Source organism: Tachysurus fulvidraco, chromosome 5, assembly GCF_022655615.1.
Source record: "Tachysurus fulvidraco isolate hzauxx_2018 chromosome 5, HZAU_PFXX_2.0, whole genome shotgun sequence".
Lineage (NCBI taxonomy): Eukaryota > Metazoa > Chordata > Actinopteri > Siluriformes > Bagridae > Tachysurus > Tachysurus fulvidraco.
In genome coordinates, this window is record NC_062522.1 from 13,385,820 (window position 1) to 13,407,851 (window position 22,032).

General features: G+C 37.2%; 1 protein-coding gene across 2 annotated transcripts in view; it reads left to right on the plus strand.

Moving 5' to 3' along the window:
• The window catches only part of hs2st1b (heparan sulfate 2-O-sulfotransferase 1b), an 83,327-nt gene that overhangs the window by 995 nt on the left and 60,300 nt on the right, over nt 1–22,032 (plus strand). The gene's annotated exons all lie outside the window — the stretch shown is intronic.

The window sequence follows — 22,032 nt, forward strand, 5'->3', positions numbered from 1 at the left end:
CCTCGAAATGAACCAGGCTCAGAAGGAAACCATCCTCATTTGGGTGACACTTGACAGTAAATAATGTAAATGTAAATAATTTTCATTTCTACAACAGTTTATAATAGTGCAACCGAGAACTCATGAGGAAATAATGGGGCAGCACTAACTCTGAGTTCAGTGCAGACCAGACTGCTGATAAAGACCAGACCATACAGCTGACTGACACAACATAGTGTCAGGTGTTTTAACTGACAAAAACAAAATCTACACATAACTAAATGATCTAGAAATTAGGTGCCTGAAGAACAAATATTAATATGCGTATATCAACAAGCTGGTTAGCTTGTTTCTAACAGGTTGTGTCTATGGTGTATACAGGCTGGTTATGTTTGAGCTCAAGTACAAAAAGTATTGTGGAAAACCCTACAAATTTTTTTTTAAGGCTGCTTGATTGTCTTGACAATTTTGGCACCTTTTATAAAAAATAAATATCTTAGGAGCTGAACAGAAGGTGTTCATCAGAGATGTAACACCTGCTGAACCCACATGAGAAACAGTTGTGTCAAGCAAAGACCTGAAAAATAGTCCTGATGCTTAGTTTACTTTCATGAAACACCATTGTTTTTACTTTACTACTTGAGGTTTTCCTTCACATTGATAACCACTATTTGTGACTATAACCCAAACCTCTTACCAGGTGAATTATACCCACTAGTCTTCCTTTTTCCCATGTTTCCTTGACCACTGTTTAAAAACAGATGGACCTTTCTCAGCAATGTTTTAACACTGATGTGATAGCACTAATGTTGATCCAATACAAATGTATCAGACACAGAAGCAATCCAACGACGGTCCCTGTCCACTTATACTTTTATTTCTAAATATATTAATATATTTCAATACTAAAGTTTCTTTCATTAACGCTATTAATAACCAGAATAGGAAAACTACAGAACTGATCAATCAAAAAAGGAAAAAAAATACGAATAACACTTGTTATTGGGGTTCTACCATATTTCTGTATTTCTGTGTTGATTTGGCTGTGTAGAGCTTATGCTGATATATGTTACTGTACAAAATGCTTTACTTGTGTGATTCAGATACGCTAATGGTCTTGAAAGCGGAATCTATTGTCACTTTTTTCCCCAGCCTGCCTTAAATAGTGTCAATTTTTTTGGTTAATTTTAGGTTATATTGCAGTTCTCTTTAACACCACAATTCGTGTTTTGAACACTGTGTGGTCTGTCTACATAAATATTAGGCTGCAGATGATTCACTGACATGTTTGCTAAAAATCCTGTTTCAAAGTTAATTCCTACGTGCTCTTAAGCTGTAAAAGATACTAATGCCTTGAGCAGCTTTACCCAGACGAACATGTGCGTTAATGTTGACATTAGATTTAAATCGATGAAGTCTTAAATATTACTAAAGTATTTTGTGCCACACAGTGCCTTACAGCCTTTAATAGACCTACTGTACATTATACACCTGTGTATAATAAAATAATATAAAATAAATGCTGTAGGAACTTTAATGTGCCAAATGTCATACTATGCAATAAGCATTTACATTATACACTCTATTGTCTAACCATCCAACCACCCATTCTCTACACAGCTTATTCTACTAGGTCACAGGGAACCTGGAATCTGTCTTAGGGAACAAGGCAGGGTACATTGTAGGGTATTATCACACATACACACACACACACACACACACACACACACACACACACACACACACACACACACACACACACACACACACACACACACACACAGCACACAATTTAAAGATTCCAGTCAGCCTACGTTGCTGATTCCTGCTACAAACACAGCAGGAATCAAACCCCCAACCCTGTACCAGAAGTATAATCTGTTTCTCAGTTGGTGACAAAGGATGTTGCTAGCATAATGGAATGTGGTGTTTTTTTTAAAATGTGGGCTAATTTAAAAGAAATTTGTAAGATGCCCTCTTCACCAGAGTGTCTTCGGCCAGTCTGAAATATTTTTCTGAATAAATGTTCTTATGGAACATCAGTGTCTGATATCCCCACCCCTCAACCACTACATAAGCAAAGCTCTAATCTTTTAAAAGTACACAAAGTGTCCAACATTTCACACTTTTTTTTTGATTGGATAAGTTTTGGATAAGTCTGGGTACTCGAAATGCACTTTTTTTGTGTGTTTTTAATGTGAAAACTGTTTATACTACAATATAGTGTAGAAAAGTGCATAAGTATGTGACCGGGAACCTTTTGTTCCTTGACTATCGACCCTGTCTAAGTTAGTATGTGATAAATCATGGTATCCAACGATAAACAATGTTTCCCGGGTTGCTATTTGGATGTCATTCCACTGACATGTTTTTACATGAAATGAGAGCATGTTTTCTGATCTATATATAGATTTTGCTCTGTACATGGCTTGCGCTAGTGCATTTAACCCTAATGCCTTTGTTGTCTTCTTGTCGCTTTTTTAAAAAATAAAAAAATGAGAAATCTATTTATATCATACTGTTAGGCCAGTATGAAGTAACAAAATAAAATTAGCACACAGCCAGAATCAACAGAAATAGCACTCAGGCATTCCCCTTCATTGGCTTGCATGAGACTGGCTCCTGATAATTGCGTATGTCCTGTAATGGTGTGTGAGATGATTGAGGCTTTGCAGTGCAGGTGCACAGTCCTGGAACCAGCATGGCTCTGCTTTTCTGGCTCAACACAGGCTGGAGAATGGATCAGATGGAGTCTAAAAACTTGGGCTGAATTCCTTGATCACTTAACAAAGTGAGAAATGCGAGTGGACCTTCTGATTCTGTGTAGTAGAGCATCCAATATTGGCTGATTTTTCTATTCATAAATGTGTCTGGAAGAGAGACACAGTGTTGCTGAGAGTAATGTGGCTGAAAAGGGTGTGTAATTTCCTTTTGACTACTGAACAATTCTTTTGATTGCATATGGATTGTGTGTGTTTTTTTTTTTCCTCTGTAATTTAAGCCTCCCTTTGCATCGCTTCTTTTTTGCATTAGTGCAAAGCTGTGAAGAGGAATTCACGAGTTCTACTCTGAATGGTTGATTTGCATTGAAAAAGAAATAAAAATAAATAAATAAATAAATAAAAGATTCATAGTAATACCTTAAATTCTGTCCTGCTGAAAATGAATGAAAATCTGCGATGGCTTTATTATGACTGTGTCTGCCAGTTCCATATGTTTCTCCCCCAACGTTGTTGTTTATCCTTTGCTATTAAATGAAAAAGCCACAGGGGAACATTAATTTCCAATGGATATGCACAACCCGGTGCTGTAGTTCCGGCAACAGCGAGAAAGGCAGCGTATCAAATTGAGATATTTATGTAAATGAGTTTTTGACACAGGAATGTGATGACGCAAATGAACAGATTCTGTAAATTCCTCTAAACTCTTATCTGCTGTGGTTTCTCTGATGAACTCCAGGTATCCTACCAAATATATTTGTCTTTGGTTCCCATAAACACACTTTTAGCATGTTTTCTACTAAATTTCTCTACACCATTGCCGACGTGCCCTACACCCTTGCCTTCAGAAATCCTGTATTTGCTTTTATGGTACCAAAAAATGTCAATATTAACAATACTAGAAAAATACTAGAGCTAGGACATGACCAGCATTGGGACTTTGATATTTTCTAAAGCATAATCATGATTTTTGTAGTGCTATTGTTATGGAAACTGGTACTAAGACCACAAATCAATGCTCTCAGTTTTGCCATTGAAACTTTACTTGGTCTAAATCTGTTATTTTTTCAATATCATCTAATCCATAACTCTCACTCGTTGTTCTCGTTGCCTCACTCCGTGTCTGCTTTACATAGCAATGATATTTAATCAGACTTTCCCTGAAGCACTTGCTGGATGAATGGGCTGTGCTTAGCATATCCTTAACGTATGTCCTGCGTTATTTGTACAAATTAATAATAACAAAGTAGATGCTTTTTTTAGTTAATTCAATAGAAATTTTCTGTCAGCTTAAGAAGATATTACAACCAGCAATGTCTTGGTCTTGACATGGACTCAGCTGTGTGTGGTGTTGGTTTCCATTGGCTCTGGTTTCGGCCGATACAGTCTTGGCTAAGATGATCTTGAATGCAGCACTATACATTTCTGATTTGCTGCAAATATTAATTAAAAAACTATTTAAAACAATTCTTAGTAACGTCTGGATTTGCCAAAACTTTTTCACAATGTTTAGCACCTCTTTATAAACAAACTCAAGCAGAATGGAGTGTAATGTTAGGATCTAACCTTGATATCTAATATACATTTGTTATAACCTTTTATACAACAATGCCGAGAAGTTCTGGATTGTGATTGGTCGAATGGGGCTGATTGGTTTTCTGTATTAGCATGGCTCAGACAATATGGATGTATTAATGTGGTGAGTGTCTATAGTAAGAATTCATTCAAATTTAGATTCTAATAATAAACAGTTTAAAACTGTGTTGGTAGATAAAAAAAGGTTCAAAACGACGAAAAGCATCTATGGACAAGTAAAATGATGGATGATGATGATGATGCCCGTTTTCTGTAAAAGCTGCTTTTTTATAATTAACTTCAAGAAAATGTGACAAAGGAAAGTTTATAGCCAATATAACAAGTGCTAACAGCAATTATTTTGTTTTGCAAATACATTAAACCTAACTAAATATGAACAAAAATAAATTCTTTAATCATTAAAAATAATATTTAGCAAATCACAGTGCAAAAAACCATACAGTAGGTCACTTCAGGGCCATTGTGAATAGTAGCGGTTAGTTAAGCGTTTTGTAAAGTAATAAAACAAATTCATAATGCAGCTACCGTGTCATATAAATGACTAACTTACTGTATAAGTGAACACTCGCTTTTGAGCACAGCACAGTATTGAGATGAATCTTGCCCTACTTAACACTACAATAAGTTCTTTTTGCAGGGGTGTGCCTCATTTTTTTGCACCTTATGACTTCCTTTGAGCTGCAATAATATTGTCACCTTGTATATTTTGTTGGGTTTTGTGTGATGCCATGGCTAGGTCTGTGTGTAAATGAAAGGCGAACATTTTATAATGCCATTGTTTCCACTTAAAGAATTTGACACGATCAGATGAGGTCCCATTACGCAAGCCTGGGCACGTTAATCCAATTACCTCATTTAATTCAGAATGGTGCACACGACACTTCTTTTAATTCGAATAAGTAGCTTTTTATTTGAACCACTATCATATGCTAGCAGTGCCAGCCATGTACAGAATGTGTATGGAGATATGAATCACTCCATTAAGACGGGAGTTAATTAAATCGAACAGAGCAGAGCCGATCGAGGGTGGAAAGCATTGATGGATGAGCGTAGAGGCTTCTCACACGTGCAGCCCCACAGATGACACGTATGAAATCTGACTGAAATATTTGCCTTCTGTGGCTGTGAATTTATAGCCACTAGACTGTAGACTGTATTAAATTGCTCCCACATAACGTACTTCATTAGGAGATGGAAAGCTCTTAGATTTCCCTCTGCTGCTACACTGAAAGCTGTATATTTCACTGTCATGCTAATAAACAATGTTGTGTAGCGGGTCACTCCATAGTCTATTTCACTTTTAAGGGGAAATCCAATTTTATTTACTGCTTGTTATTTTTTTTATATATATACTGTATATACTTCAATACATGTTAGACGTGTGTGACAGGTTTCTTTGTATTGGTTAAACATCTTGATCAAAAGCCCCTGCTTTCTAGTGATGTAACCCCCGGTGTTTGGTTGCTGCAGGCATGTAATGATCTGGACTGGTGTGGATGTAGGTTTTTATTCAAGCTTATCAGATGTCACAAATAGCTCCAGTTGTTTAATCCGTTGATTTTTGTTTTTAGTAGAAGATTTATACATTACAGCACGGTGAAATTGTTTTCTTTGATTATAACAGTTCAGAAAGTTGTAGTCAGCTATGATACAGTGCCCCCGAAGCAGAGAGGGTCAGGGGCCAAACAGCGGCAGCTTGGTAGTACTGGAGACTGAACACTTGACCTTCCAATCAACAACCCATAGCCTTTATCACTATCATTATGACTCTGGTTGGGTTGGAATGAACACGTCTTAGCACATCAGTACTTTGCACAGTGACCTGTTTTAGAAAGGTTGCTGTGAATGTAAGCACTCTTGGAATTCTGATCAAAATGAGATGAATGGAACGATCTGCTGTATGGGTCCAATTCGAATATGTACACGCAGTAGTTATATGTTTGTTTTTAGTGATCTTTTGGAGTAATCATTTATCATAAGTATGCATTTTATTCATTCAAATGACTTGAATAACCTTGATTAATAAAGCGCATCAAGGAAGGCAAGTGATCTAAAAGACTCGTAAATGAACTAAAGTGGGCATTATATTTTTAGATGAAAAGCAGACGCAGTCGTGGATAAATCTCTGTAATGTACACAGGCAGAAGCCTTTTGTGATTAAAATGATAAGGAGAAAAGCCAGTTAAACCACGCACTGCTTGAGCTCCATTTTATTTGCAAAGAGATTAAACAACTGAAGCATGGAATTCAATCAGTTTGATGCAAATAACACGTAGTGTAGTCAGTTGAATATGTTTTGGGAACAGTACGCCCCGGTGGATAATCAGAAATTATTGAGCAGTGTTGAATCTCAGCAAAGTTTTGAACTGAAGCGGTGTTGCTGCATCTCATATTTGTGATCTAAATAAACCATGACAGCCACAGGGATGGACAAATCATAAATTCATTAGCTAGCTTTGTGAGCAAGTCAAAGCTCCAGTATGATACACGGTCCCATGTTTTGGTTTTGTGGGAATTTAACTGACACTGCTAAAACCTAGCAGCTAATATAATGTAATAATGTATAATAAACAAATGACCTGCTGTTGTAATATCACAAAAATGACACCTGATATAAATATTTGACCACACCAAACAATCCCCCCGTCCCCGAATCAATGCCACAAGATACACTATAATTAATCAAGAGATTGGCCGAGAATCTCATAGGACTACATTGAATTGAAGTGCATTATGTTTACAAATATACTGCTACTGTTGAGGCATGTTATGTCTGAGGCAATGTTGGTTTCTGTGGTACATCCATACAGTGGCAGTTTTAAAGTACTCTGGTCGTAGTTTTTTTAGGACAGGCTTTACTTCCAGACTTCTGATCTAGCTAAAGTTCTACTGTTGTGAACTGCTTATCTAAAATCTTGTGTTCACAGACTATTAAAGCTGACATTCAGCTACAAATGCCAAGAGTGTCAACAGCTGAATCGGGGACTGATAATCTCAGAAAAAAATAATCCCTTTTTTTTTTTTTTTTTTTTTTTTTTAAACAGATTATGGATGGTTTTAGCTTTCTAAAGGGGTTCTACTTCTAGCCTCTTGTGAATATACCGAATATCAAGACCCTTTTGTGGTCGATATTCTGCTTTTTATTGCTAATTTCAAGTCAAGTCACCTTTATTGTCACATCACCACAGCACATGTGCCATGGTGAGTGAAATACTTGGGAGCGAGCTCCAGAAATTGCAGAACCATTCACATACAGTAGTTAAGAAACATAAATACAAAATTTACAAACAGGTTAAAAAATGTGCAAAATGCTTAGTACCATTTGAAATGTGCAAATGCGGAAAATGTGGACAAGATGCAATGTGCTCATACATAGTCAGTACACACAGTGTACTACTAGACATATATACACATACATATACATATATACATACATAAATACATTATATATATATATATACACATATATACATACACATACACATATATACATACACACACACACACACACACACACATATATATATATATATATATATATATATATATATATATATAATATACATACATACACATGCACATGCGTGCGTAAGTACAAATATAAACAATATATATAAGTATTATATACATGCAATATAATGCAGTGTAATTCATAAACACATGGAGAGGAAACAGACAGGTGAAGGGAACTTAATCATGCATCCATGTTAACTGGATTGAAATATGTTTTATACAATCCCTGAGATTCTATACACCTAGATCCTGGCCACATCCAGTAATACCTGGCTCATGTATCTTGTGCTGCATCTCCCTGCATTACTCAAGCTCAGCTTAAATGTGCGAATGTTACCACTAAAATATTTCTGTTAGCACAGCAGGCACACTTGTATGTGCCAGAAAACAGTTGGTGTACACATTGCCGACAGCATTTTCAGCCCACCCGCACGAGATCAAGATCTGCTGAAGGCTTTTTTTTTCATATTTTTACATTAACGTTTAGTTCCTTGGCAGATGCACTTTTATTTATTTATTTACAAATACACATGTATTATGATTTATGATCTGATTAATAATCAACCTGTTGAGCTGGCACTTATTTCTCTCCTCTGACCCAGGTATGAACAAAAGAACAGAGATATGTCGAATAAACATTAGGGTCATCTGATGAATATTTAGTTTTTAAATGTGACTTTACAAAAGCTAAAAACTCGAATATTTTTGAACTATTGTTGCTAAAAGTGTCACAAAAGCATATGGCAGCATGAACCTTTCTAGCTTACGTCCTTGTTAGCAGCAGGTGAATTCCCAGGTTCGACACACCGAGCTGGCACGCCTGGGAGACAAAACTCATTACCCAGAAGCCCATGGGGTAGCTGTGAGCAGGACACAGGGACACAGTCTTAAATGGGTGTCCTCGCTCTGATGACTTCTAAACAAAATGCTTTTTTTTCCATGTAGATTTTCTCTAGACCTAGTGTGTAGGCTAATCTGTAAAGTTACTTAAAATTTTATTGTTTGCTTTTCCACTTAAGTGTGACTAACATTCTTATTTTATGTTGTACGGTGAACAGTAATGTATTACAAACATGCAGTTATTTAGAATGTTTGGTCACATACACATATCTCCATGTAAGGTTACACTATTTTTCTCCTTATGAAGAGGCAGCCAGTGAATAATGGCCAGTGAAGTGAATGAGGCAGTGTTTATCAGTCAGCATGTAAATCTGAATTTACAGTAGGTCTCAGTAACTGGGCTGGACAAGGAGGTGCATTTTATGAGTAGGAGTTAAAGTTATTATTCTCACAATAATAAAACTTCAAAAAAGTTTTTTTTAGGAGAGCCAGGTGGAATTAAATAGATCTGAGCGTTATTGATGCATATGGAGAAGATTCTGTCAAAAAGCAACTGTGAAATCAAGGTCAAATGAAACGTCTTATAAAGTATTCATGAGAGTGCTGTAAACCGTGAAAAACTTTTGTCTTCCACTTCTCAGTGTGTGCACACGGGTGTGCGTGGGCGTGTGTGCGAATGTGTGGGTGTGTCTGCGTGGGGGTGTGGGTGTGTGCTGGGCCTGTGTGTGCAGGCACCTGTGTGTAGGAATGCATGTGTGCATAGGAATGTGTGTGTGTGTGTGTGTGTGTGTGTGTGTGTGTGTGTGTGTGTGTGTGTGTGTGTGTGTGTGTGTGTGTGAGAGAATTTACATGTAAGAGAACCTCAATTGACTTGCTTTGAATCTTAGAATTTGCAATGAGTTGCTGCATATTTATATGGAAAATGTAGTCCAGATCAGATCAGACCAGATCAGAACACATCTTCAGGCCAAATCCATTTAAAGACTAATAAGCCCTATAAAAGCAGTACAAATGGAGCCTGTACTGCTCTGTGCAGATGGAATAGCAGAATTAATATTACTAGAAGATTTAGCACATTATACCCTTACGATGAACAGATATTTCGAAACTAATATTATTAATTAATGTATTATTAACATTTTTTATTCATTTATTTGTTCAAACAATGGAAACTGGCTTATAATGTGATTCCATTTGCACAACAGCTGGTCAGATTTTAAAAGGCTTTTGTCATGGTTTGCAGGTAAATTATGTTGATTAGCAGTAATATTGCTTTTGATTCAGTTTTTGTCTTTAACATTTTCTTTGTATAGTGCTGGATGGATGACCCCGAATTCACCTCTATAATTTCTCTCAAATTTTAGCCGTTTGGCTCAGGCTCTGCTGGATACACTGTTAAATAATATATATGTTTTATTTTGGTGGATAGTGCAAGTTAAACGTACTTCAACTTCTGCTTTAGATAAATTTTTTTCCCCTATGTCTATTAGTTACCATCTTGCATGTTTCTCATGCCTTTTACAGATTATTCTGGACATCAGTATGTGCCATGTATTAACATACTGTACACACTCCAATGCATAGAAATGAATTGCAAAGGGGAATCACTTTTGAGTCATGGTCAGCATTTGATTCTTCAAAAGCAATATCCTCTTGATTTTTTTTTTTAAATGAAGAGATAAAGCATAAGATCGATACGATAACGATTTTGCTTTTTGGTGACTTTATGTGTATTGCATTTGACGTTTTTCTTCTGCATGGTTACTTTTTTGTCTAGCATAGAATCTTCATAGGCATGATACCAATTTTAACTTATAGTTGAAGTGAATCTTGATACCAAAATGATACATTGGCAAAACTAAATAATTCAAACCTAGTTCATTGTATTATCAAATCACATGTCAGGACCATGAACTGCTGCCTAGTTGGGACTCGGGTGTCATGTTTCTGTTTGAATACCATGGGATCCTCTACCTCAATAATAATAATAAAAAAAAAAAACACTAAACAAGTAATTTGTTGCAGTTATAGTCCACAGCTCTGAATATCGTAGGAAAAGTTATTTTTCTCCTTTGTCTGTACAGCTTGAGCTCGAGCCACTGTGTGCAAATTAGCATATGCAGTCAGATAATGTGTGATGCTGGAATATCGAAACAGTATTTATCTGGAGCAGCTTTACTGTATAAATTTGCACTCAGCATTTGCTCAGGTTCATGGACCATCGCAGAATTAACTGTCTAATGTGTGCTATTCGTATCTCATCCAAGGCTTTGTTTGTTTTTTTTTGTTTTAGTCTTTCTTTTTTTGTCTGATCAATGGAGCTTGGAAAAGGTATTGCTAATTTTATGGTGCATAATTGCCGAATTTATGGTGAAACCGGTGCTTCAAAAGTTAGTGACACGACTGGTGAGTATTGTAGTAAATATTTCAATATGTCAATTATAGTGCACTTTTCAGCAGCAGTATCACAATTAAATCTTGGGCATTATCCCAAGAAGCATTCGATAAAATCATTGCTGAGTGACAGCGAACAAGAGTGACTGTACTTTCAGTTTCTTATCCAGGAGCTCATTGATGTTCTCAGTGTGCATCCAAAAACCAAAAACAACTGCATCTACTCCTAACAATCAAATAATCAGCTACTTCAGCCAAGCAGTCATCACAAAAGCTTTTCCTGGAGATTTACATTTCTATAGAATTCAATTCCAGCCCTAATCCAACAGATCTGATCTGCTTAATCACATAGTCTGTTTATGTGATGCAGGTGCTGGGGTTTGAAATGAATTCTGCTGGAAGGTAGATCTCAAGATACCATGGATGTGATCGCTGCTGTGAAGCTGGTAAATAGCAAAAAGAGACACAAATGCGCACAACAAGCCGAGAGAGGTGAATTCTGTGTGTCACAGTCCAACACGGGGCTAACCAAAGAGTCTCCAGAATACCAGCTTGACCTTAAAAACAGCTCCAGACTTGTAAAGAGACTTTCAACACTGGCAGTGTCATCTAAAAAAGCATGAAAAATTGCTAATATGAAAAGATCTGGACTAGGAAATCTTCCTGTAGGCGATGCTATGCACTGGATCTGTGCCATGATTCCTGTGACTGTAAACACAACTCATTCTGGGCTCTGCACTCGTTCAGGACTTACGCATGTCTTTTAGCCAGTGACAACATCATTAGTTTCCATAACACACGTGTACCATGACTGGCTGTGGGACAGGGAAGACTTACTGTGAATACTTACTACACATAATATCAACAACAACAAAAAAAAAACATAAATGAGTCATGTTGTTTACTCCATGAGCATTTGTGATGATGTAAGAACCCAGACCAACGCTGCAGGAAGTACTGGGAACAATCACACTTATGTCTGCTGGTCAGTTTTAGCCCACGGTTCAATTAACTGACTTGCAGTTCAGGCTTTGTGGGACCTATTTTGGTGTTTTACAAACCACACGGGCCTAAATGGTGTCTGATTGTTGCGTCATGCTCATTGCGGACAGTTTTGGCACCGTGCACTCGACAGTTGTCATCCTGTACATTGAGGCACTGCCATTGATAGATGCAGCTATTTTTTTCTGAGGTTATTTATTTCTATTTTTTTCCTTTTAAGCAGTGTTGAAGCAGTTCAAATTAAGGATGCGCTACTAACAATGCGTGATTGTATTGTGCTCATTTACTCATACTCATGCTTAACAAAGAGGTTAACTATGCACTAATCAGATACCTGGGTTTGCAGATTAAGGCCATTTTACACCAGAAGCACTGGGGAATATTGTAGTCCTGATACACACCTCTGACTTGCACACCTCAACACTGATTCGAAATTTTGCCACATTTGATTATTTGATTGTAAGAGAAATCTGAACTGAGAGGCTTTTTGTTTAAAATGGTTCTTGTCTATAAAAGTTGGATAACCCCTACTTCATAAGATCTAAAGTGCTTGATTAAGCTGTTTAGAGAGTCTGTTATACCGTACTTCTGTCGTTCTTTGTCTCCATCACTTCAGAGCAGAAAACTTGTTCTGTTTGTTTTGATGATCTTGACGTATCTTCTGTGCAAGAGCTCACGGACCTGACAAGAATCGATCTTTATGTTAAAATGAAACAGCATTAAACTTGGCCTGGTGACATAAGCTACATTTATTTGTATTCAAAATGTATTGATTAGCCTCGAACATGATCCTCAGACAGCTAATGTGGACAGTTCAGCTGCACAATAGACATTGATTGCAAACCTCAGTAGTGACTTTCTGTGTACAAATGAGGAAACGAATCCATAGCTCTCAACTGTCTCGCTCATTCATTGATGGAGGAAGTGCCAGTGCCAGTTGTAATTATAAGTGTGTTGGTTACAAAGTTTGGTTCAGATACATTGGTGCCTAATATTAGGTACCCTGTTGTGAGTTGCTTTGTTTTCTGGACTTGTGGTACTGTATGTGTGCTGCCTTATCTTACTTGAGACAAGTACTGATTGTTGTACTGTACTGATTGACAGACTTGTCTAGTGAAAGCAACTGGACTTGTGATATCTTTTATAGCTATTTTACCGCTCTTCTGTCTGATTCTAGTGTACTCCAGTTTTATCTTGATTCACTTCAGTTGAATTTTACTAGTAGAGCACTTTCACCAATCCATAAAGTATTTTTTATAGAAATCAAGCTGTAGATTTAGTTTTTGTAATTTAAACACACAATGGACTACGCATGTTGTTACTAAGCAAACGGCATGTTTTTTTGGAAACCTTCTAAGCTTTGTGAGTGTTTAAACCCTCTCTAGCTCAGTGCTGAACAAAAACACTGCTCCGCTGCTTCTCCACTCTTTTAACTGAAATCTTTGTATGGGTGAAGTGGCTAGTGGCTGCTTAGAGACTGAAACTGAAAGCCGCAAACCTTTAGAGAACAGTGTGGGAACAACTTGGTGCTTTTTTGACTGGCTCCCTCGTTTTTTCCCCCTCTATCCTCACATACCCTAACTGTAGTAAGCTGCTTGTTTTGGGATTCTCTGTGGCAAAGTGCTGAGAGAAAGGGATTTCTGGGGAAAATAGTGATTGACAGCTGCCTCTTGTAGAGAACTAATTCCTGACCGCTAGCTTTTTTTGCTTCAGCCTTATCACAAAGACTGCCTGAGAATTGTGTCAAACTAACATCTGAGTGTTGTTTGCTAAGGCGAAAGTGTTAATGGATATTTGTCACACAACTCTTCGGGTGTTGCTGGTGCCTGATGTATGTCGGTCTCGATTTGTGCTGCTTTTTATTAAGGGAATTGGGACAGATTCGGTCTGCTTTGGAAATTATCAGTGAAAGTGAAATGTACAAGGACCTAACTGGATTTACGCCACATTCGACCGAGTTAAAGGAACATTTAACTGGTAATAAAATAAATGTTACAAACAAGTAACTAAATCCCTGCTTGGGGGATTGGCTAGGACATAGAAAACTAGGTCTTTTTCTAAGAAAGTGTCTGATGAGGTCATTGGCCAGCATTTAGCATTAAGCTATGGTGTTTTTTGTCTTGACTTTGAATATAAAATATTATATGAATCTTGCTGGCATCTTCATTTTCTCTGCTTATGTTCAATGTAAAGGTGGCTGAATGTTGCGTTAGCAGGTGAGCTACAAGACCACTTTATGCCCTGGTTCTGAAATGGTCACAGTTCATCTGTTTATGCTATGTATGTTACTTAGGTGGTTATCACACTGGGTATGTTTGCTGATGTTCAAATCCTCGTGTAAATGTTCCTGGTATGGATTAAGACCCACTCAAATCTATCAAAATGGATATACATAAAAATACGTGTCAGCACAAACCTGTGTATATCCAGGACAGGTAATACTTTTGAACTGGACACTACACTAGTGATTTGTAGCTTTTACTGGTTTAATATCAATATGTCTTATTTAAACAGTTTCTTTTTTTTCAGGTTGTCTTGTAGCTTTAATTTAATTGGGATCGATAATTAAATGGTAAGTAGGGATACCTTTCTTGAATCTACCTCTGTTAAATTCTTATTTAAGGACAGATCTTTAGTATGACATTTGAAATCATGTTTCCAGGGACGCTTCCTTACCGTATCATCAAGCAGTTAATTGGCTGCATACAGATGTGTGATAAAATCACTTTGCTCTGGCTAAACCACAGTTTCTTCATGGAGAGATTGATTAATCCTGCATGGGATTTTATGCCTTGCAGCTGTAATTTCATTTTAATCAGATTCAAACTTGACCCTGTTTTCCACCTACCTTTCAAAGCTTGAACAATAAGAATAGAAAATTGTGGTATGAGGTGTGGAGCGAGAAGCGTCTGTTAGTAAAAAGAGAGGTAAAATTCTCTTTGTTTCTCTGAAACATTTACAGCTTGACAAATCCCTTTAGTTCTTTAAAAAAAAAAAATACAGACATTTGTGCATAGAAATGTTTCTTTTTGGTACATCACCTATACTGTGACACTGGGCTCAGGCAATGTGACAGATACTCCATGATATTCTGGTGGGAGGATAAGATGTTTAAGATGTTTAAAATGCTAGGATATTTTTTTCCTTTTTTTCTTCTTCAACTCTTCATCTGGGAAAAAAAAGCTTTCAGACTTGTAGCTAATCTATCATGAAAACTGATAAATGCATCATTTACAATTCAGATTGAATAACAAATTTCTGCTTACTAAATGATTTTCATAGTGTTTAATATTCTTTATAGCAAATGATTGGTTTTGTTCGTTTTATACATCTATAGACAGAATCGTTCATTTTGTTCCCTCATATTGGAGGTTGTCCCTGGTTGGCGAATAAACTAAAGGAGATCAGCACAATTCTGCTGGCTTTTAAGCAAATCTATTTGTGGTATTCTGGAGTGTGTATTTAATAATGTGGCTGCTCTACATTGTCCTTTTGTGTCCATGTCTGTCTTATCTCAAGCCAACTGCATATGAAGCATAGATTTCAGTGATATATGGTGCTGCCCAGACTGTAGACTAGGTGAGCAAGGTGGCTTTATCACAACAAACCACACCTCAATGACACCAGCAGTGTTTTATACACACACACACACACACACACACACACACACACACACACAGACACACTCACAAGGCATCCATGATCATTCCAGCTGTGAGATTTACTGTAGATTTCCATTTTTATTTTTTTTTTGCATTTCTCCCCTGCCCTACTAATGACTGTTGTGTTTAACTGGAAAGACTTTCAGACACTTTACATATTCTCTCAGCCATCTATAGAATGATACAGACAAAAAAAAAATATATGTCTTGGGAAGTAGTTGTTTTCAAAAGATTCAATTCTGAACCTGGCAGGTTGTGCATGAATGCCAGACTTGGGAATCGTGCTCGTGTGAGACATCCGTTCATCTCCATTCTTGTCACGCTCTGAGCTGGTGACCTGCTGCTGGTGTCTGTGTGTGGGCATGAATGGGTTTCGACATGCGGTCCTGCACCCATTCACTGCTCCTCACTCATACATATCCACAGCCCCCACTCTCATCACCAACCTCTGGACCTTCGTTTGTCTAATGTCTGAAAAGAGAGGCAAGATTCTAAGAAAAGAAAGAGCAGTTATGCTGTAACAGTGCTAATTGTGCTGTTTGTACCCAAACATGCATGGTAGCTATTATTGTTCTGTGGGAATGCTTCTGTTTTAATGCATCAGTCAGAATGCTGTTTTTCTGGGGAGTTTTTTTTTTTTTTTACCTTCAACCATTTTCTCTATTCCAGAAAATTCCTCCATTTTCTGAGGTTAATATTATATGACATGGGTCTTAGAGAAATATGCGCAATGCAGGCATTAGCAGTGGTGTTGTTTGGGTTTCAGACAGCCTCAGTGTTGTGGTGCTATTGATTTGAGTGGTGTGAGAGAGATCAGTGCTATCTTTTTTCACATTTGTAAACTTATGCTGACTCTCTGACCCTCACCGGTGAAACTCACAATGGGTTTGGCACAGAGAAAGTTCAGAATGTGCTTATTTAGCTTTGGCAGAGGACAGTCGTAAATAATTCAGATGACTCTCTCACCTGACTGAATTATTCGAACTGAAAAGGACAGCCGGTGTCTCATCACCTACTCTTAGACCTTTGAATTGTCCAAGTAGCACAATTGATGTCCTATAAAGTCAGATAGAACCATATTTTATTAATTATTTATGTGACAGTAAAGATTTAAAAGCATAACGTCTCTTGGAAAGATGAACATAGGAAACATGAATCTGAGGACATGTGAACATAATTGTGAGCATGGGATTTGAAGAGCTAAGAGAAGATGGGCTAAAATGGGGTGCATAGGAGAAAATGGTGAAAGGGTGCATAGAGGTAACCCCTGGTGAGAACAAATGCATGAGAAATAAGTACATGGAGAAAGGGAAAACTGGGGTAACTTGAGGGAATACACAGCTGGATAATTTGTAGAATTGCAAAATTGGGTACATGGTAGAAAATGGGGAAAGGATGGGCTTGGTAGTAGATCAGACCTGGGCAAGACCTTTAACCTACAGTTGTAATGTATCTGGTGTAAGACCTTTAACCTACAGTTGTAACGTTTCTGGTGTATACGTTATGTAAGTTTGCCTTATAACAGCAGTAGTACCATAAACATAATTTTTTTTTACATACTGTTACACCTCTGATAATCAGACAAAGCTTATTTTCGGTGCATCAAAGAAATGAATGAAATTAATGCTATATGGGGTAGATGGGTGTGTGTAAGTGTGTGTTGGGGTATGCTGTGAATGGGTGTAAGATATTACATTGGGCATGGCCATATGATGACAGGATCCTGAAATGACCGGGGACTATATGAGGCAGTAAATAGTTGGAATACACTGGGAACAAACCCATGTGAACATGGAGTATGTGACCATGGAGGATATAAAGCAAAAGATTCTTTGTGACTTTGTGACTTGTGACTTGACCTTCTGTCCTTAAGAGATTTGTTTTCAGTTTGCAGCTGCTCAGTAAATGGTGTCATCTTCATGCTTTTAGAGGGAACTAGTCTGTTTCTGTTAAATTATTTTGGGTCATTTGACATTCTCTTTTTTCTGTCAAGCTATGAAAACTGGAATTTTGAAATTTCCTTATCGCTCACAGGACACTGGACCAATTCTTGAAATAATGTTGAAAATCGTATAAAATACCATTATTTATTTTTGTTTATTTTTAAAATGAGTGTATTTCTCTTCAAAACAAATGTTTGCAAGAAGCTGCACTTGAAAAAGTACACATTTGCATTCATTAATTTGGCACACATCGTGTACAAGCCAAGAAAAATCCAGTCAGAGCACAGAGCTTAGCATTTGTTGGTCTTGTTAAGGCCCCAGAAGCAGCTCTTTGGCAGTCCAGGGAATTGAGTTCACTGCCTGGGGATGCATGAAAAATTAATCATTATGATTGACACTGTTGTAAAAGTTGCATCATAGCTTGTTTTTTCTGAAACACTTTTTAAACTATTGCATTGTTTTTAGACTCATGGAAGTGCATTTACAGTAAGATTGTACTAATACTGGGTAATGACTCTACCTAAGACAAAATCCTTTCAGATTCTGGACAATGCTGACATGATCGCATGCCATTATTTCTGTATATTTGATTCCACATTTTTGAAAATTCTTTGTGACTTTGCTTCGTTAAATCGTAATTTCTCAAGATGTAAGACCGAGCATGTCTCCTCAAGCTGTCTCTGAAAACATGGGGGAGCAGTAAAAAATTCTCTTGGCCACCACCATGCCTAGCATTAACGCTAATTGCAAATAATAAGGCACCGATAAAACTGTATCAGAGCAGTGAAACTTGCTTAATTCCCTGACCGTATGCCGCAGAATACCAAGAAATGTTATCTCGCCAAAACCTGTGTAGTTTCCGGCAGGACCAAAAAATGAGATAAAGTTCCCTTAGCATCCCGACATCGATCACAAATCTGAGACACTGCTGAATAAACTGAATTAATTGCAGTCTAGCATTAATGGTACAGCTACGTGTTCTTTGTAGGATCGTAGACCAGAGATTGACAGATAAATTGACACCAGCCTCCTTTTCCCAAGCTACCTTAAGAAAATGAGAAGTATTTACCTGTGAAAAGAACAGGGAAACAAATACATATGCCTAGAATATGACGCTTGACACAGTATTTTATAGAAATGTATGTTTTTTTAAATGCTTTTCTGTTCACCACCGGTGTAATGAGAGATTATACTGTATGTGCTTGAACCTGTCTCATATACGTGGTTTTATAAAATTGCATGTGAGTTTATGTGTAGATTTATATTTAGATTGCTGTCCTTATATTGTCCTGAGACAGTGTTTATATTAATGTATTTAAAAAAACCCAGCTGTAATATGTATATTAAATTTCTACATCCTTCTAGGCTATGGTTGCTTTTACAAGCTATCAAATGTGTTACCATTCATTGATTTCTGAGAGAATTATCCATTGACTAACGGCCTCCACCTCTGCCTTTGTGTAAACATTACTCTCCATCATCTATCGTAATTCACCAGAGATGAACTTGTAGTCTCGCATAGTCCTGTTTTTTTTTCTGAGAGGAGAGTGTCAGGGTGAGGCCTCGGTCATTCATACTGATGTTGAGGAAGAGGAATGAGAAAGTAATCGCTGTTGCCAGTTCACATCCACATGTTTACTGTCCAGAGCTATAGTAAAAACCTATAAGGGAAGCTTATAATGAACTTCTGTTTGGAAGAGTGTCAGGGTGTGCATAAGTCTATTAGGAAGCACAAAAAAATACATACATTTCATATGAAATCAATCTCTGCACAACAAACCAGCAGGGTATATAAAACATTGCTGAGTGATATGATGATCTAATATCAATAAATTATTTCAGAATAAACTTTTCTGTTATAGTGTGGGTTATGCTATATTTTATATATCCAATTAGGTCGATTTTTTTTCCAATTGTTTTCAAACTACTGATTTTTACAAAGGTTTTACTGGCAGTTTGTTATTATTGTATATTGCATATTGTATATTGTATGTACTTTTAATCATAGCCTAAACATTACATGAAATTACACCTACTTAAGAAACTAAAGAGATAAAAACACGGCTTACAGTTACACTATGTTTGTCAGGTTTTTAAAAATGTTTCACGTTTTGAAGTGACCTTTATCAGCCCCAGTGTCCTTCTAACCCTTCACTGATATATTAGTCAGGTCATAGTGGTCCGAAAATCCTTATATCTTTCACTCGAATCCATTTTTAACTGACTCTATAGGTGTACCATCAGGCAAGCTGCACCCACATCCATCAAAGACAAGCAAAGGTGCATTTAGCTTGTGAGATACTGTAACAACTGTTCTCAAGTGTGCTGCGCTTCTATTATCCTCCCATTCACACTCTCATCCTCCCACTTTCACAGGACCATGGTGGTGTCTGCAATTGCTTGATCTGTGATAAAAGTGAAAATGGCTTTGAGACCGTTGCACTCGCTGACTCTTCTTTCACAGTCCCTTGGTAAAAAATTACTTGCAAGCTGGTGTCCAAAAGCTCTTCAGCTATCTCGGCTGTATTATTCATGTCCCATCTTTTAGGGCCATCTGAGGTTAGACACTATTAATATCCAAGACGTGTGCTCGTGTTTCAGCTGTATTGTCTCCTTTGATGCGTCCTTATTGGAAAGTGACTTATAATTAGGCTAATTTTACATCTGCTGTCTGATTATTGGCATTACAGAAGCAACACTGTCTTTATTATTGCTATAAACGGGGCTTTGTAATACAACACAAAAGACACATGGATCGTCTGTTTTACTCTTGAAAAGACTTTGGTATCCCAGGGCAATGAGTCACTTAATGAAATGCAAAGCTAGAGACTTGTGGCACTCACAGCAGATTGCTAGTCTTGCTTTGGTCTTGTCTGATGACTGATTTTTCCCCCCTTTATTTCTATTCATTTATTCTATTCCCCCAATTTGACATATGATCAAGATTTTCTTTGTGCAGCTGATATTGTATAGTGCTGTAAATCATCAGAGTTAATAGGTAAGAGATAATCTCTTTGTGTTTGTTGTAGATATGATGTTATTCAAGTTGCCTTGTCTAATTGCATCCTTGTGCTGGCAGCTATGATAGATTATGGAGAAAATTGTTTTTCATTAAACCCTCTTTGAGACTGTCTTGCCCAGGCTGTCTAGGTTGGTGAATCAGTGTATGGTATACAGGAATTGGGGCACTGGTAAGGACTCTGGCTCAAATTCCAGTGACGTTGTAATTTCCCAATCAGTCACTATAAACCCAAACATATAAAATATCTAAGTATTAAATGCCATAAATTCGTTAGCTTAATCACATAAGTTTCAATCGTAATATTTTTAAAAGGTAGTTGGTTAGCTGATTATTTATATATTTTTTATCATAAAAGATTTAAAAGTTACTAGACTCAAACCAGATATAGAACATCAAATAAAGTTAAAAATGGCTAACCTAATCTTAGTCTCAATCATTTGACATTATTTTCCATGGCTTAGTGTTTGCATTTGAGGTGGTTTGGTTGGCTCTGGCCAGAGCTATATCAGGTACTTCCAGTTGGATCGGATCCCTGGAGCAGACCCCAGACCTGCTGGAGACATTATCTCCCAGTTATCTCTCAATTGGTTTGGAATTGTCTGGAATCCCTCAGGAAGACCTTGAATCTGTGCCTGAGGTTTAAGAAGTCTGGATGTCAATATGTTGCCATCAAGACTCCATCTTTGAAAAATGGGAAATAAATGAATGAATGCCTTCCTTTGTTTGGAAAATAAGGCTTATAAAATTGGCCAGGTGTAAATCTTACTCCACACAGCTGCACATCATCTGTCAGTTCTACAATCAGCATGAGATTGTGACTAGCTACACACATGGACAAAGGTTCCGGTACACATTCAATAAAGAAAAAAACCCACAATGGTCACTGAAATAACTTGAAACTATAATAATAAAAGATAACACGAATAATGACCAAAGAGCCCAGAACAGCTTCCAAATAGATTAGAGGTAAACTCCAAGGTTAAGGTACATCAGTGTCAGATCGCACCATCTGTCGCTGTTTGAGCCAAAGTGGACTTAATGGAATACTGCTATAAAAAAGCAAGACTGGAATTTGCCAAAATGCACATTGACAAACCACAAAGCTTCTGGGAGAATGTAATTTGGACAGATTAGACAAAACTAGAGGTTTTTGGAAAGACACATCAGCTCTATGTTCACTGACAAAAAAAAAAAGAAGCATAAAAAAAAGAACACTCTACCTACTGTGAAACATGGATGGGGCTTGGTTATGTTCTGGGGTTGCTTTGCTGTATCTGGCACATGGTATCTTGAATCTGTGCAGGGTTCAATAAAATCTCAAGACTATCAAGGGATTCTGGAGTGATACAGTATGTGCTGCC